Source organism: Anomaloglossus baeobatrachus, chromosome 2 (assembly GCF_048569485.1).
Source record: "Anomaloglossus baeobatrachus isolate aAnoBae1 chromosome 2, aAnoBae1.hap1, whole genome shotgun sequence".
Taxonomy (NCBI): domain Eukaryota; kingdom Metazoa; phylum Chordata; class Amphibia; order Anura; family Aromobatidae; genus Anomaloglossus; species Anomaloglossus baeobatrachus.
In genome coordinates this window covers 54,494,753-54,511,619 of record NC_134354.1, presented here as the reverse complement: position 1 = coordinate 54,511,619, position 16,867 = coordinate 54,494,753, and the positions used below count along the sequence as shown (strand labels likewise).

General features: G+C 50.0%; 1 long non-coding RNA gene across 1 annotated transcript in view; it reads left to right on the top strand.

Annotated features, from left to right (window-relative positions):
* Window positions 1-16,867, top strand: part of LOC142282816 (uncharacterized) — a 362,565-nt gene that overhangs the window by 57,543 nt on the left and 288,155 nt on the right. Inside the window, exon 2 of the long non-coding RNA XR_012744613.1 lies at window positions 4,750-4,863. This is a non-coding gene — a long non-coding RNA (uncharacterized LOC142282816). The remainder of the gene's footprint in view (window positions 1-4,749; window positions 4,864-16,867) is intronic.

Here is a 16,867-nt window from a genome sequence, read left to right as displayed (position 1 = left end):
CGAGCGGCGCTCCTCGCCCGTGAGTGAAAAGGGGTGGTATGTTTAGGGAGATTGTTCGCGACGCCACCCACGGGACGTGGTGATGATGGCACCACTGCTGCTGGTAACGGGGTTCCCGGGAGAGATGGTAGGGCGCAGCTGGGATGTTGTCCCCTCCGTGGGTAGGGGGGTTGGTGATCCCGGGGCCCGGTGATGTAACGGGGAGGCTGGATGGCTGGGGTGCAGGGACTGTGTGGCGCGGTGCCGGACGGCACTGGTGTACTCACTCAGGCAATCACTGACAGAGTCTCTGGTAAACCAAAACGGCCGGATGGACGGGTCCCGCAGCCGGCTGCAGTGTTGTTGTTGTGCTCTCCCCAGGGCTAGTCCAGGGCGTCACAGGACCATAGCTGCGGGGGGGCAGGCTGGCACTGAGGAGGGGCGAGCCAGCGCTGAGGAGGGGAGGGCCGGCGCTGCTGAGGGGAGGGCTGGGGCTGGGGAGGGAGGGATTTATCTCCCTCTCTCCTCCGTTGCTGGCTATTTCCATTCTCGCTCTGCACTTGCATTACACCGGTGTAATGCGAATGCAGTGCGATTTTTCTCTCGCCCCATAGACTTAAATGGGTGCGAGAGAAGCAAAATCACATTGCACCCGCAGCATGTTGCGACTGTTTTCTCGGTCCGATTAGGGCTGAGAAAATAGTCGCTCATGGGTGCTGGCACATAGAGTAATATTGGTCCGAGTGGAATGAGATGTTTTATCTCATTCCACTTGCTCTGATTTTCACGCTGTATGTCTTAGGCCTTAACTGAGCTCCTCTCTCTCCTGTAACCAGGAAGTCTCTCACTCTGCTCAACACTAGTCCCACCCCCTAATGAGCTATTATATTTATATACCTACATTTGTATTTACTAACAAAATAAGTGCTAAGATGTTCTCTGTGTGCAGAATTATTAGGCAGTGAATGTTTTGACCATATCAAGATACAACACCCTTTATCATGGTGGGCAGAATTATTAGGCAGCTTGTTGTCCTCTTGAAATTGCTAAGTTATTGGGACACGATCACAGAACCAGCTAAAGATTTGTTGCAAATAATCAACAGGGTTCCAAAAAACACGTGTTGAAACATAAAGATGCAGATTAATTACCAAAAATTTGTGAAGAATCAAACATGAAGTCACTAGGAAGCCATTATCCTCCGATGCTGTCAGGTTCCATAACTTCAACCTTGCAGGAGGACAGAAGTACAAAGTGTTCCGTTCTTAAGGGTGCTTTAAACGCTGCAACATCGCTAACGATATATCGTCGGGGTCACGGTGTTTGTGACGCACATCCGGCATCGTTAGTGACATCGCAGCGTGTGACATCTAGGAGCGACGATCAACGATCGCAAAAACGGCAAAAAACGTTGATCGTTGACACGTCGCTCCAAATCATAATGTCGTTAGGGTTTCATTCCGCAGGTTGTTCGTCGTTCCTGTGGCACCACACATTGCTGTGTGTGACACCGCAGGAACGACAAATATCATCCTACCTACGTCCATTGGAAAGGAGGAAGGAAGGAGGTGGGCAGCATGTTCCGGCCGCTCATCTCCTCCCCTCCTCTTCTATTGGGCGGCCGTTTTGTGACGCCGCTGTGACGTTGCTGTGATGCCGAACGCACCTCCACCTTGAAGGAGGGATTGTTCGGCAGCAACAGCAACGTTGCTGAACAGGTATGTGCGTGTGATGCTGCCATAGCGATATTGTTCGCTACGGCAGCGATCACCACATGTCGCACGAACGACGGGGGCGGGTGCTATCGCGCTCGACATCGCTAGCAATCGCTAGCGATGTTGCAGCGTGTAAAGCACCCTTTAGAGACACGGCAAGGTGAGGAGGCTTATCCCCACCACCAGTGAGCTAGACACAGAGGAGAAAACATCAAGACTTGACCAAGAAATGGCAGCCAAGCAGTGGAGATTTCAATTAATGTGGTTGAGCATTGTACTGTAGAAAAATCATGGTTTTCTTGAAGGAAGCAGACTTTTTCTTGTAGCACTGCTTAAAGAAAGGGTCTTCTAAAAACTGTCAGTATGTTTTGGAGTTGATTTTGGGTCCACCTTTAACCCAAAATAGTCTATCTAACTCATCCGTAATAATTTAATAATACCAACCCATAGTAGATCTCCACCTCCACCTTACTGGTGCCTGAGTAGATATGAACATCTGTGGCCATTACTGATCCAGCCTCTGGCACATCCATCTGATTCATCAAAAGTCACTCTCATCTCATCAGTACATAAAATGTTTGAAAAATCTGTCTTCAGATCCTTGGGGGCTGGAGGGGTAAGTGCTAAGTTGAGTATTGGATTTTTTTAGCATTTTGATAGTTCTGAAAAAGGCAGCCAACCGCCACCACTTTGCTGAATCCACGCGGAAGCGAGTAATAAAAAAAACAAGGAAAGTGTGTAATTTTGTAAAAATTGAGTAGAATTCAATACCACTCGAATATATCTGCTCATCTCTGATGACAGCCATACTTGCGAGCATACTTTCACCATCCTAGACAAACCAAACACAACTAGAATGTATCCAGTATTGATATTAATATTACATTTCTGTGGTTTCCCAAGGCAAGGAGTCCTGCAACTTGAACCCACTGAAGTGATTATGTCTCCTGATTACAGATATATTCATGGATAGTGCTGTTATTAGAGTATCTGTCATGCTCCCGATGTCCCAGCAGCGCTCCTTACCTACTGAGCCGGTCTCACCATCGCACCACTGCTCCGTGCTCACTGATCCAGTCTCTCCATCCCACCACCGCTCCTTGCTCACTGGTCCAGTCCATGCGTCCACCAGTCACGCCTGCCGCTCCCGCTCTTGCTCCCCTGAGTCCTGTTCCAGGTCTCAGGAGTCTGACTCTGACTGATGCCTCTGTATAGGACCGGGCCGCGCCCACTCACCTGGTCTTATGGGCCCAGCACTGCTGCAACAGGAAATGACCTGGGGCTGTGCTGGGTATATAAGACTGGCCTTTCCATGTGGGCGGGGCCTGATCATCGCTTGTGTTTCTTTGCTTTGTCTTGTGAGCTAGGTGCTCAGGTCCTTCTGTTCCTGTATTACTGCCTTAAAGTACGCTGTGACCCTAGTGACCTGGTCTTGTCTTTGCTTCCTGATACCTGCACCTGTTCCTGTACTGTCCTATGGGACTCCATGACCCTGGTGACCTGGTTCTTCCCATTCCTGTCACGCTCGAGCTCCAGCTACTATGTACCCTGCCCTCCAGGTGGGGTGCTTGGTCCAGTGGATCCACCTCCTGGGCCTACCAGTCCTCCTCGGCCCTCACAGTATCGCTATAATATTAAAATATTGCATGTCCCAGTGCAATGTGATGTCCCTGGTATGGCTGGAGATGTACTGTCTACCTTGGTGGACAGTATCTTCTCCTGCATGTTTTAACACCCCTTTCCTTGTGAGAAAATAAACAAAGAAGGTTTGTTTGTCCTGCCGCTGTCAGCTTCTTGCTAATTTAATTACCTACTCACAGTAGATCCCGCTAAGTGTCCAATTGATGAGAGCCAAAGACTTAAGGGGCACTTTGCACACAACAACATTGCAAGCCGATGCTTGCGATGCCGAGCACGATAGTCCACGCCCCCGTCGCAGGTGCGATATCATGTGATTGCTGCCGTAGCGAACATTATCGCTACGGCAGCTCCACATGCACTCACCCGCCCTGCGACGTCGCACTGGCCGGCGAACTGCCTCCTTCCTAAGGGGGCGGGTCATGCGGCGTCACTGCGACGTCACACGGCAGGCGACCAATAGGAGCGGAGGGGCGGAGATGAGCGGAACGTAAACATCCCGCCCACCTCCTTCCTTCTCATTGCAGCCAGGACGCAGGTAAGGTGATGTTCCTCGCTCATGCGGCTTCATACACAGCGATGTGTGCGGCCGCAGGAACGAGGAACAACATCGTACCTGTCGCTGCAACGTAATTATGGATTTCCCAGACACTACACCGATGATACGATTACGACGATTTTGCGCTCGTTAATCGTATCATCTAGGATTTACACACTACAAAATCGTCGTAATCGTATCATCTGTGTAGTGTCTGGGAATTCCATAATTACGCGACTGCTACAGGTACGATGTTGTTCCTCGTTCCTGCGGCAGCACACATCGCTGTGTGTGAAGCCGCAGGAGTGAGGAACCTCTCCTTACCTGCGTCCTGCAGCTCACACTGGCTATGCGGAAGGAAGAAGGTGGGCGGGATGTTTACATCTCGCTCATCTCCGCCCCTTCGCTTCTATCGGCCGCCTGCCGTGTGATGTCGCTATGACGCCGCACGACCCGCCCCCTTAATAAGGAGGCGGGTCGCCGGCCAGATCGACGTCGCAAGGCAGGTGACTCCATGTGAAGCTGCCGTAGCGAAAATGTTCGCTACGGCTGCTATCACAAGAGATCGCTGCTGCGACGGGGCAGTGACTATCGTGCTCGGCATCGCAAGCATCAGCTTGCGATGTCGTTGTGTGCAAAGTGCCCCTTAGAAAATCTGATTCGCCCATGGGGAGCCCATGACAAAATCACTCTACATTCAATAAAATAGTGGGATCTTTTTTTGAGGCCTTCAGCTAAACTACTAGTAAAATCTTCAGAATAGAAACCAAATTAACCATGTTGCTAATCACTGACTGGAAGTCATCATTATTATGACAGGCAGGATTATGATGAAAGATATTCACAATAGTTAATGTTTCTCCCCTTACCACTGCACAGATTGCAGAGCATGCCCACTACACTCTACGTTACTCAGCGACCCTGAGGAAGACTATCGCACGAAACGCACGTCGGGGTTTAGCAGCAAGCAGGACCAGCAGACTATCCATTAAGGTATTGAATTACTCCTATTCAAGTTCTTAATTGATCACATTCAGTTTATCATATATACGAGATAGGGGATAGGAATAATTCTGAATCTCTATTATTCTAAAATATCCATTTTGGATGACTAATAAGTTATTATTAATTTATTATTGGATAATATTTAAGATTGGTCTATGCACAATGCACCTTATTTTCCTGTACTCTTGCTGCTAATTTAAGTGAACTTTTCTTGTCCAGTAAATGTTATTTTTAATGTGATTTGTATTTTAATTATTTAATTAATAAAGTTTAGTTCTTTACATCAATATCATGTCATGGTCACTATCCCTTTATTTTTGAGTGTTCTAGCTGGCTCATGATCAGGGATTTTTGATTGGTTAACTCTACCAAGGAGGTCTAAAAGTAATCGCAGATAATAAAAAAAAAAGATTAGGAAAAAAAACAAATTGTGCTTGCATATGGTTTAACTTAATAACCTAAATGTGTTCATCTCCTTAATTGTATACAACTAATTATGGAAAAGCAATTTAAATACCTTGGAAATATCAATATATATTTGGAAGTGATTATTGGGGGTAAAGGATAAAGGTCACAAGCAATGCAATAAAAAGTATATGGCATTAGCTGGTTTCCAAGCAGTATCTCCATAGAATCATTTAGTGTAATGCCCCATTACAGAGCTAAATGAGCCACTTGTACATAAGTAAAGGCTTATAATGAGCCCCTGAGTAGTGTCTCATCTTAAAATGACATATTGAACAGGTGGAATCTCTCCAGTCACCATATCTATGAGAACAGAAAAGATGAATCATCACAATTACTATAGAGGCAAGAAATATTCAATACATGGAATCGCTGGTTCATTCCCCTGTTTATGATCCCATCAACTTATTGTTTCTACTTATTATTAGAGATGAGCTAACTCGAGGTTCACTGTTCAGTGTTTGTACCGAACACAGGCTTTACCAAAAAAACAGACTTCGTGTGCTTTATGTATGTGTGACGCCCCTGAACTAATCAGGGTGTCACAGAGAACTGCACTCCTTTCTCTTACGGTGCAGAACTCACCCTCCATGGTTCTGGGATTCTAACCTTTGGTATTTCTCCATCAGCATTCAAATCCTAGCCACACCTCACACCAGGGCCGGTGTCAGCACCCGGCACACCCGGGCAAATACCGGGACCACGGAGAGCCGGGGGGCCCACTCGGCCTCATCAGTTCTGCTGACCCCGGGCCGAGTTCCGGGGACCGCAGTCCTCGGCAGGAATCTGCGGCTGCCGTCCCTTTAAGGCGTGCAGACCACAGCGAACGGTCTGCTTTGAACTTCATCTGTGGGCGGAGCTACCTCACGGCGTCTTGCTCAGTCCCACAGATGAAGGAGGCGCAGTGCCAGCCAGCGGTAAGCTAACCTGAGCGGTAAGTGCTACCCCTCCTTTGATCTGTATGTGCCCTCCCCGCCCCCTGATTTATGGGCCCTGTGAGCTGTATGGCCTTCTCCCCCCCCGGAGCCGTATGTGCTGGACCCCGGAGCTGTATGTTTGGGCCCCGCAGAGCCGCGGATGTGGGCCCCGCAGAGCCGCGTGTTTGGGCCCCCCAGAATCGCGTGCGTGGGCCCCCAGAGCCGCGTGTGTGTGTCTGTCTGTATGTATGTATGTATGTATGCATGCAAAGCAGCGTGTCTGTCTGTATGTATGTATGTATGTATGTATGCAGCAGAGCAGTGTGTCTGTCTGTCTGTATGTATGTATGTATGTATGCAGCAGAGCAGTGTGTCTGTATGTATGTATGTATGCAGCAGAGCAGTGTGTCTGTCTGTATGTATGTATGTATGCAGCAGAGCAGTATGTCTGTCTGTATGTTTGTATGCAGCAGAGCAGTGTGTCTGTCTGTATGTATGTATGCATGCAGCAGAGCATTGTGTCTGTCTGTATGCATGTATGTATTCAGCAGAGCAGTGTGTCTTTCTGTATGTATGTATGTATGTATGTATGCAGCAGAGCAGTGTGTCTGTATGTATGTATGCAGCAGAGCAGTGTGTCTGTATGTATGTATGTATGCAGCAGAGCAGTGTGTCTGTATGTATGTATGTATGCAGCAGAGCAGTGTGTCTGTCTGTATGTATGTATGTATGCAGCAGAGCAGTATGTCTGTCTGTATGTATGTATGCAGCAGAGCAGTGTGTCTGTCTGTATGTATGTATGTATTCAGCAGAGCAGTGTGTCTGTCTGTATGTATAGAGAAACAGGAGAATTGGGGGTCTACCAGTGAAGCAACAAAATGGCTGAAAATATGCACATAAACAACCTCTTAAGATATCCAATAAAGTTTTTATTTATCAAAAAGTTACAACCACAAGAGGGATAGAATAAGGTTATGAATACATAATATATTAAATATAGGCGAACAGGTTTAAAAGACCGGAAAAAAACAAAACCTGAAACCCCGGATAAACAGCAGAAGGGATGACAACATCAAAAAGGGGCACTGATTGGGTCCCAAACTATCCAAATTGATAACGATAAATAGCCCGAGGAAACCCCAAAGTAGTATGGCAAAGGACCACTGAACCACTTGACAAGAGATAGATCACAATGGATGATGAAAATGCTCAGTTTAATAAATGTGCACTTAAAATAAATCCAGTCAAGTGTCAGTAATCCATACCATACCACCAAGGGATAAATCTGGCTAAAAAATAAAGGTCAGATGTTGTTTCTCTAGACTGTTATTATGGGATACAGTGATTTTGGAGACTAATCATGATAGGCCCAAGTGTCCCATCTCTTGTTATATCTGTCTGTATGTATGCAGCAGAGCAGTGTGTCTGTATGTATGTATGCAGCAGAGCAGTGTGTCTGTATGTATGTATGCAGCAGAGCAGTGTGTGTGTCTGTATGTATGTATGTATGCAGCAGAGCAGTGTGTCTGTCTGTATGTATATATGTATGCAGCAGAGCAGTGTGTCTGTCTGTATGTATGTATATATGTATGCAGCAGAGCAGTGTGTCTGTCTGTATGTATGTATGTATGTATGCAGCAGAGCAGTGTGTCTGTCTGTATGTATGTCTGTATGTATGTATGCAGCAGAGCAGTGTGTCTGTATGTATGCATGTATGTATGCAGAGCAGTGTGTCTGTATGTATGTATGCAGCAGCGCAGTGTGTCTGTCTGTATTTATGTATGTATGTATGCAGCAGAGCAGTGTGTCTGTCTGTATGTATGTACACAGCAGAGCAGTGTGCGTGTCTGTCTGTATGTATGCAGAGCAGTGTGTCTGTATGTATGTATGCAGCAGCGCAGTGTGTCTGTCTGTATTTATGTATGTATGTATGCAGCAGAGCAGTGTGTCTGTCTGTATGTATGTACACAGCAGAGCAGTGTGCGTGTCTGTCTGTATGTATGCAGAGCAGTGTGTCTGTATGTATGTATGCAGCAGCGCAGTGTGTCTGTCTGTATTTATGTATGTATGTATGCAGCAGAGCAGTGTGTCTGTCTGTATGTATGTACACAGCAGAGCAGTGTGCGTGTCTGTCTGTATGTATGCAGAGCAGTGTGTCTGTATGTATGTATGCAGCAGAGCAGTGTGTCTGTATGTATGTATGCAGCAGATTAGTGTGTCTGTATGTATGTATGCAGCAGAGCAGTATGTGTGTGTCTGTATTTATGTATGCAGCAGAGCAGTGTGTCTCTGTCTATTGTGAGGTAGCGTGGTCGGCTGCGCGGCAGAAGGCACGGGATCCAGGCACCAATGGTCACAGCACACGGTTTATTGCACAAACAAAGTCAAAAACAGCACACAACACATTCCGGAATGTCCTCCTACTGGACCAACACGCCAGGTTCCAGAAATGGCTCACATGTGTTTCTTTGGCAGAAACTCAGGGAGTTGTGTTCACTCCCTCACACTAGGGGCCCACGCCCATGTTCCTGTTTCCTTTTAACTCTCCTTTCAGCCTGCAGGGAAACAGCATTAACCCTGGAGTGGAATTGCTTTCTATACATGGAGGGAGCACAACCGGGGCGAGACGTACCGGCCGTCATAGACAACCCCGGTCACAGTCTCACATACCCCCCCCTCAGTTCAAGCGTGCGGGGTTGAACTCCCGCCATCAAACACGGGCCGCGGGACAAGGCATCGGCGTTGCCCTGCAACCTATCGGCCCGGTGTTCAACCGTAAACCAGAAGTTCTGTAGAGAAAGGAACCACCGGGTAACCCGGGCATTCCGTTCCTTGGCGGGCCTCATCCAGACCAGCGGAGAGTGATCAGTCACCAAGCGAAACTGCCGTCCCAGCAGGTAATAGCGTAGGGACTCCAAGGCCCACTTGATCGCCAGGCACTCCTTCTCCACTACGCTATAATTCCTCGGGAGGGGTGAGCTTCCTACTTAAGAAGGTGACGGGGTGTTCCTCCCCCTGAACCACCTGAGACAGCAATGTCCCCAGGCCGACCTCAGAGGCGTCAGTCTGTACTACGAACTCCTTCCGGAAATCAGGGTTGACAAGAACGGGCTGTCCGCACAGAACCCCCTTCAGGGCCCGGAAGGAGTCCTCGGCCTGCGGAGTCCAGCGCACCATGACGGACTTCTTGCCTTTGAGAAGGTCCGTCAAGGGGGCTGATAGTCCCGCAAAATTTTGAACAAACCTCCTGTAGTACCCCACGATACCCAGGAAGGCCCTAACCTGCTTCGTGGTCAGGGGTCTAGGCCACTTCTGGATCGCCTCAACTTTGTTAATTTGGGGCTTAATCACTCCTTGGCCTATTACGTAGCCCAAGTAGCGGGCTTCCGTGAGCCCCAACGCACATTTCTTGGGATTGGCTGTCAATCCGGCTGTTCGGAGCGCGTTCACCACCGCTTGTACCTGTTCCAAGTGGGTCTGCCACTCGGAGCTGTAAATAATGATGTCATCAAGGTACGCTGATGCATATGCCTGGTGGGGTTCCAGCACCAAGTCCATCAACCTCTGGAACGTGGCCGGAGCGCCATGTAACCCAAAAGGCAAGACAACATAGTGGAAGAGACCCTCCAGCGTAACAAAAGCGGTTTTCTCCTTGGTGGACTCCGTCAGTGGCACCTGCCAGTACCCCTTGGTCAGGTCGAGCGTGGTGAAATATCGCGCCTGTCCCAGCCTATCAATCAGCTCATCCACCCGGGGCATGGGGTAGAGATCGAACTTGGATATTTCGTTCAATCTCCTAAAGTCATTGCAGAACCTTAAGGAGCCATCGGGTTTTGGTATTAGGACAATGGGACTAGCCCATTCACTCCGGGATTTTTCGATGACCCCCAGGCGTAGCATTGTCTTCACTTCCTCTGATATGGCTTGTCTTCGAGCCTCCAGCCTCCGGCACCCGGTATGGCTTCAGGTGTACCTTCAGGTGAGGCTCGGTGACAATGTCATGTCGTATCAGACTGGTCCTACCAGGCAGCTCGGAGAAGACATCGGGGTTCTGCTGAACCAGCCGTCTGGCCTCTCGCCTCTGTTGCTTGGTGAGGGCTTCTCCAATCCTTACTTCCGGTTCGTCCTCTCCGGAGGTCGCTGGAGCCGGGTTTGAACGACCCGAAGAGGAGGGAGATGGGGAAAAATCAACCATCAGGCTTTCCCGTTCCTGCCAAGGTTTTAACAGGTTGACATGGTATATTTGTTCAGGTTTCCGCCTACCGGGCTGCAATACCTTATAGTTGACCGCCCCGATTCTTTCCTTTATCTCGTAGGGGCCTTGCCACTGAGCCAGGAATTTACTCTCTGCCGTGGGGACCAATACCAACACCCGATCCCCGGGGTTAAAGGTCCGCACGGTGGCTTGTCTATTGTAGTGGCCGCTTTGCGCGGCCTGAGCCTCCTGAAAATGCTCCTTCACAATTGGCATGACCGCGCTTATGCGGTTCTGCATTCCTAAAATGTGTTCAATCACACTTTTATGGGGGGTGGGCTCCTGCTCCCATGTTTCCTTTGCCAGGTCCAACAATCCCCGGGGATGTCGCCTGTATAACAACTCAAAAGGCGAAAACCCCGTGGATGCCTGTGGCACCTCTCAGATGGCAAACATCAAATAGGGAAGCATCAAATCCCAGTCTTTCCCGTCTTTTGAAATCACCCTTTTGAGCATGGTTTTCAGGGTTTTATTGAATCGCTCCACTAAACCGTCCGTTTGAGGATGATACACAGACGTACGCAACTGCTTGATCTGGAGTAGCCGGCATAGCTCTTTGGTCACTTTAGACATGAATGGGGTCCCCTGATCCGTAAGGATCTCCTTGGGAAACCCCACCCGGCAGAACACAGCAAACAACTCCCGAGCTATAAGCTTCGCTGCAGTATGTCTGAGTATGCCTCTGGATACCGGGTGGCATAGTCAACGATCACTAGGATGTGTTGGTGCCCTCGAGCGGACTTTACGAGGGGCCCCACCAGATCCATCCCTATCCGTTCAAAAGGGACTTCTATAATGCGTAACGGTACCAACGAACTGCGAAAGTGGGCCAGGGGTGCGGTAAGCTGACACTCCGGGCAGGTTTCGCAGAACCATTTTACCTCCCCAAAGACCCCGGGCCAATAGAACCTTTGCAATATTCGCTCCTGCGTTTTCTTGACCCCTAGGTGGCCACTCATCAGGTGTTTATGAGCCAAGTCGAGGACCCGCCGGCGATACGGCTGGGGCACCACCAACTGCTCTACCCCCACGCCCCGTATTTCATCTACCCGGTAGAGTAAATCCTGCTTAAGAGCGAAATGGGGGTACCTTACCTGGGCATCGGGCAGCTGTGCCACCCCGTCAACCACTGTCACCCGACTCCGGGCATGTATTAATGTAGGGTCCTGGAGTTGGGCTGTCCCAAACGTATCCGGGGACGCCTCCAACTCCGGGATGGGCTCGACCATCTCAGCCTCACCTGCCAATACCTCTAGGGGTGACCTATCGGGTTCACATTCTGTCCCTATCATGGGGACCCCTACGGCAGGCGTCCCGGATTCGGGATTGTCGGGCTCAGGTCCCGGACTGTTCAATACCTGAGGGGACTTAGGAGGCCCCTTCCATAGAGTCCAAAAATACGGCAGATCCCTTCCTAGGATCACGTCATAGGGAAGAGTGTTCATAAGTCCCACCTCATGTTGCACCTGACCGCAGGGTGCTGTGATGGTGACAACCCCCGTGGGATAGTCTCGGCGGTCCCCATGTATGCAAACCACCCCCACTGTACGTCCTGTGGCCTTTACTTCAGCCATTAGGGTTGATCGCACAAGGGTCACTAAGCTTCCGGAATCCAACAAGCCTGTAACCAGACATCCATTCACCTGTATTTGGCACAAGTGGGGCTCAGTCTCCGGGGAGACAAGGTCCGCGGTACACACCGCCTGAGCATACATTGAACCCCGCCGGGTAACCCCACAATCCATGGGCTCCGTGGTCATTGGACACTGGGCTTCCATATGTCCCACCCGCTGGCACCGCCAACATCTAATAGGGAAGGAAACCCCCTTGACGAGTTGTCGTTTAGGGTACATAGCCTTCCGGACCTCAGGGACGGCGGGTGCGGCCTCAGACGGGACGGTAGCGGACTCCCGCACCGGTGTCAGCGGTGGGTCCTTGGCCCGAGGCTTGGAGGGGCCGGACCGACGGGCGGCACGCAAAGTCTCAGTGTCCCGTATCAAGTCCTGCGTAGCCACATGCCGCTCCACCAGGCACACTAATTGGTCCAGGGTACTTGGGTCGCCCTGTCCTACCCACCGTTGAATGGTGACGGGTAAAGTGCGCACAAAGCGATCAACCACTACCCTCTCCACCATATGCGCAGGGCTCAGAGTGTCAGGCTGCAACCACTTCTTTACCAGATGCAACAAGTCATAGGCCTGGGAGCGTACGGGTTTGACTTCCTCATAGAACCACTGATTTACCCGCTGAGCCCGTACATAGGTATTCACCCCCAACCGAGTAAGTATTTCGGCTTTCAGCGTCTCATATTCTATGGCGTCCTCGGTACAGAGGTCCAGGTACGCTTTTTGGGGCTCCCCCGTCAGATAGGGCGACAATACCTCAGCCCACTGGGGGGTCGGCAGCTTCTCCCGCTCGGCCACCCGCTCAAACACCGCCAGGAACGCTTCCACATCATCCCCCGGGGTCATCTTTTGCAACGCTTGTCTCACCGCTTTCCGGACGCTGCCGTCGTCACCCGGTCCCGGGGTTGTTGCTGCCGGTACGGCACGGATAGACTTGGCGAGGAGAACCATCTGTTCTTGGTGCCTTTGTTCCTGCAATTGCAAGGAGTGCTGGTGCTGTTGCTGCTGACGATCCAACGACCGGAGCAGGTGTGCATTGGTCTGTTGTTGCTGTGCATTAGCCTGAACCAGCTGCCTTAGTATGTCCTCCATGGCGTCGCCGGGTTTGGGCTGTAGTATAGCCGCTCAAATCCAGGACATGCGCTACTAAGACACCAGGGATGGATGCTACACCTCACCGGGCTGGCATGCCCGCATTCTCCACCATCTGTGAGGTAGCGTGGTCGGCTGCGCGGCAGAAGACACGGGATCCAGGCACCAATGGTCACAGCACACGGTTTATTGCACAAACAAAGTCCAAAACAGCACACAATACATTCCGGAATGTCCTCCTCCTGGACCAACAAGCCAGGTTCCAGAAATGGCTCACATGTGTTTCTTTGGCAGAAACTCAGGGAGTTGTGTTCACTCCCTCACACTAGGGGCCCACGCCCATGTTCCTGTTTCCTTTTAACCCTCCTTTCAGCCTGCAGGGAAACAGCATTAACCCTGGAGTGGAGTTGCTTTCTATACATGGAGGGAGCACAACCGGGGCGAGACGTACCGGCCGTGATAGACAACCCCGGTCACAGTCTCACACTATATAAATCGTGCAGAGCGGCCGGGACGCAGGTAGGAGATGTTCCTCGCTCCTGCGGCTTCACACACAGCGATGTGTGCTGCCGCAGGAATGAGGAACAACATCGTAACATCGGTCATTCCCAATTCATGGAAATTACCTACACTACACCGATGATACGATTATGACGCTTTTGCGCTCGTTAATTGTATAAAAAATGCTTTACACACTAGGATATCGCCTGCGACGGCGGATGTGCGGCACTTTCAATTTGACGTAGTGTGCAAAGTGCCCCTTATGGCGGCTTTGCACAATGCAACATCGCACGTGCGATATCGGTGGGGTCAAATCGAAAGTGACGCACATTCGGCGTCACTTGCGATGTCGTAGTGTGTAAAACCTTTTTGATACGATAAACGAGCGCAAAAGCGTCGTTATCGTATCATCGGTGTATTCTCCGACATTTCCATAATGCCGGTGCAGAGACAGGTACGATGTAGTTCCTCGTTCCTGCGACAGCACACATCGCTGTGTGTAAAGCCGCAGGAGCGAGGAACATCTCCTACCTGCGTCCCGGCTGCAATGAGAAGGAAGGAGGTGGGCGGGATGTTTTTACATGTATGTATGATTATGGAGGTGATATGGGGACATTTTAGTGAATATAGCATGTATAGATCAAAATCCCTGTATGGACAGGTTAGATATGGTAAGAAATGTTCAACACTCTCCTTCTGGCCTCCTTCACACGACCGTGAAACACGTGCGTGTTTGGTACCGGAGACACGGACACACGTGCTCCAATATTATTTAATGTTTGTAGTGGCACGTGCGTTATTCTGTACGGTGCGTGTGTCCGTGTGCGTGAAACGTATGTGTATCTGTATTGCACGGATGCATGTCCGTTTTCTGCATGGAACACGCACACATGCACCCAATGAAAGTCTATGGGTTCATCAGCACACGTACGTGACACGGATGCATCTGCGTATGCTCCGTGTACGTTTTGTGCTTTTTTCTATCGATGTCGGTCTTTTTTTTTTTCTGTGTCAGTCAATCTCCCTCAGTCCGTTGGTCGGTCTCTCTCTGTCTGTTGGTCGGTCTCTCTCTATCTTGTCTGTCTCTCTCTCTCAGTCTGTCGGTCAGTCTCTCCCCTCTCTCATACTCACTGTTCCGCGGCGCTGCACAGCTGTTAAAAAAACTCCGGCGGCATTTACTATTTTGAAAATGCCGGCCGCTCATTAATCAATCTCGGATTCCCTGCTTTCCCTGCCCACCGGCGCCTATGATTGGTTGCAGTGAGACACGCCCCCACGCTTAGTGACAGCTGTCTCACTGCACCCAATCACAGCAGCCGGTGGGCGGGTCTATACTGTGCAGTAAAATAAATAATTAAATAATTTAAAAAAACGGCGTGCGGTCCCCCCCAATTTTTATACCAGCCAAGATAAAGCCATACGGCTGAAGGCTGTTATTCTCAGGATGGGGAGCCCCACGTTATGGGTAGCCCCCAGCCTAACAATATCAGCCAGCAGCCACCCAGAATTTCCGCATTCATTTGATGCGACAGTTCTGGGACTCTACCTGGCTCTTCCCGATTTGCCCTGGTGCATTGGCAATCGGGGTAATAAGGAGTTAATGGCAGCAACCCATAGCTGCCACTAAGTCCTAGATTAATCATTGCAGGCGTCTATGAGACACCCCCAATGATTAACACGTAATTTAAAGTTAATAAACACACAGTGAAAAAATCCTTTATTTGCAATAATAAACACTAACAAACACCCTCATTCACCACTTTATTAAGCCCCAAAAACCCATCCATGTCCGGCGTAATCCACGGAGGTCCCGCGTCACTTCCAGCTTTGCTACATGAAGGTGACAGGAGCTGCAGAAGAACACCGCCGCTCCTGACAGCTCCACGCAGCAACTGAGGTGAGTCGCGCGATCAGCGATAACGTCACTCAGGTCACTCGCAGCCACCGCTGGATCCTCCAACTGTGACAGCAAATCGACCAAGTGACTGCGATGAAGTCACAGGTGAGTTGCGGTTTCGGGTGGAGGATCCAGCTAGCCAAGGGTAGCCTGAGTGACGGCAGCGCTAATCGCGCTGCTCACTTCAGTCACTCAGGGGATTAGCGGTCATCGGTGAGTCCTTCACGGGTGACTGCTAATCAGTACACACAGACAGAGCCGTGGGATGACAATGAAGTCGGGTACAGTTAACCCCAGTTCATTCTCATCGCGCGACTCTGTCTGCTGTCAGCGGCTATGTATCAACGACATTGTGCATCACACATGGAACATTTCACACGGGCAACACATGGACATGTCACTTACGTATCTCACGCACACACGGACGTTCCACATGCACACACGGCTAGCATACGCCATTCACACGGATGCCACACGTACCATAAAAACGGACATAGAAACGGAACACGGACCCAAAAAACGTAACGTAACACACGTGCGTGTTTTTCACAGAAGTGTGAAGGGGGCCTCTGATGGTTTTGGTCTACTGTCACATGGTGTTTTGCACAAACATCGCCGACTGTCATGGCGGCGTTGGGTTCTGTTCAGATTCCAGTTTCTGACACTCTGCCCGATGGTTTCTCTGGTGTCTTGGATCAGCACAGTCAGACTCAGGTGTCGACCTGCTGTGTGCTTATTCATAGGCAGGCTAGCAAGAGTTAACTTCTGCTAGTCTGCTTGCTGCTTTGGTCGCATGTTATGGGGAGGCCTATCACATCTGTTCCCCTCCTATTTATGCTAATTGAATCCTTCCACCCATGCCAACTATAGTTTGGCTATGTTGGTCTGTGAGGTGTGATGTCCCAGACTTACGGGTGAAAGTTCTACTCATTGCTTGGTTTGATTTTGGACTTTACTCCTGTTGTTCTGTAGCTTTCTTCCTGCTCTTGTTTTTCCTCCTGAATCTCTTATTGTCTTAACCTTTGTGTGTGCATGCTGTGTGACAGAGCTTTGGTTTTCCCTTGTCTGTCTTTATCTGTAGGTTATGTCACTCCTGTCCCATCCCTCCCTGGAGGGAGAGGGACTCAGATCAGGACTGGTCAGGAACAGGGCCAGTAAAGAGACTCAGACCTCTCCACCATCAAGAGTATCCCTGAGGTTAAGGATAGCATAGGGCCCCCTAGCTTGAGGGACAGCTTAG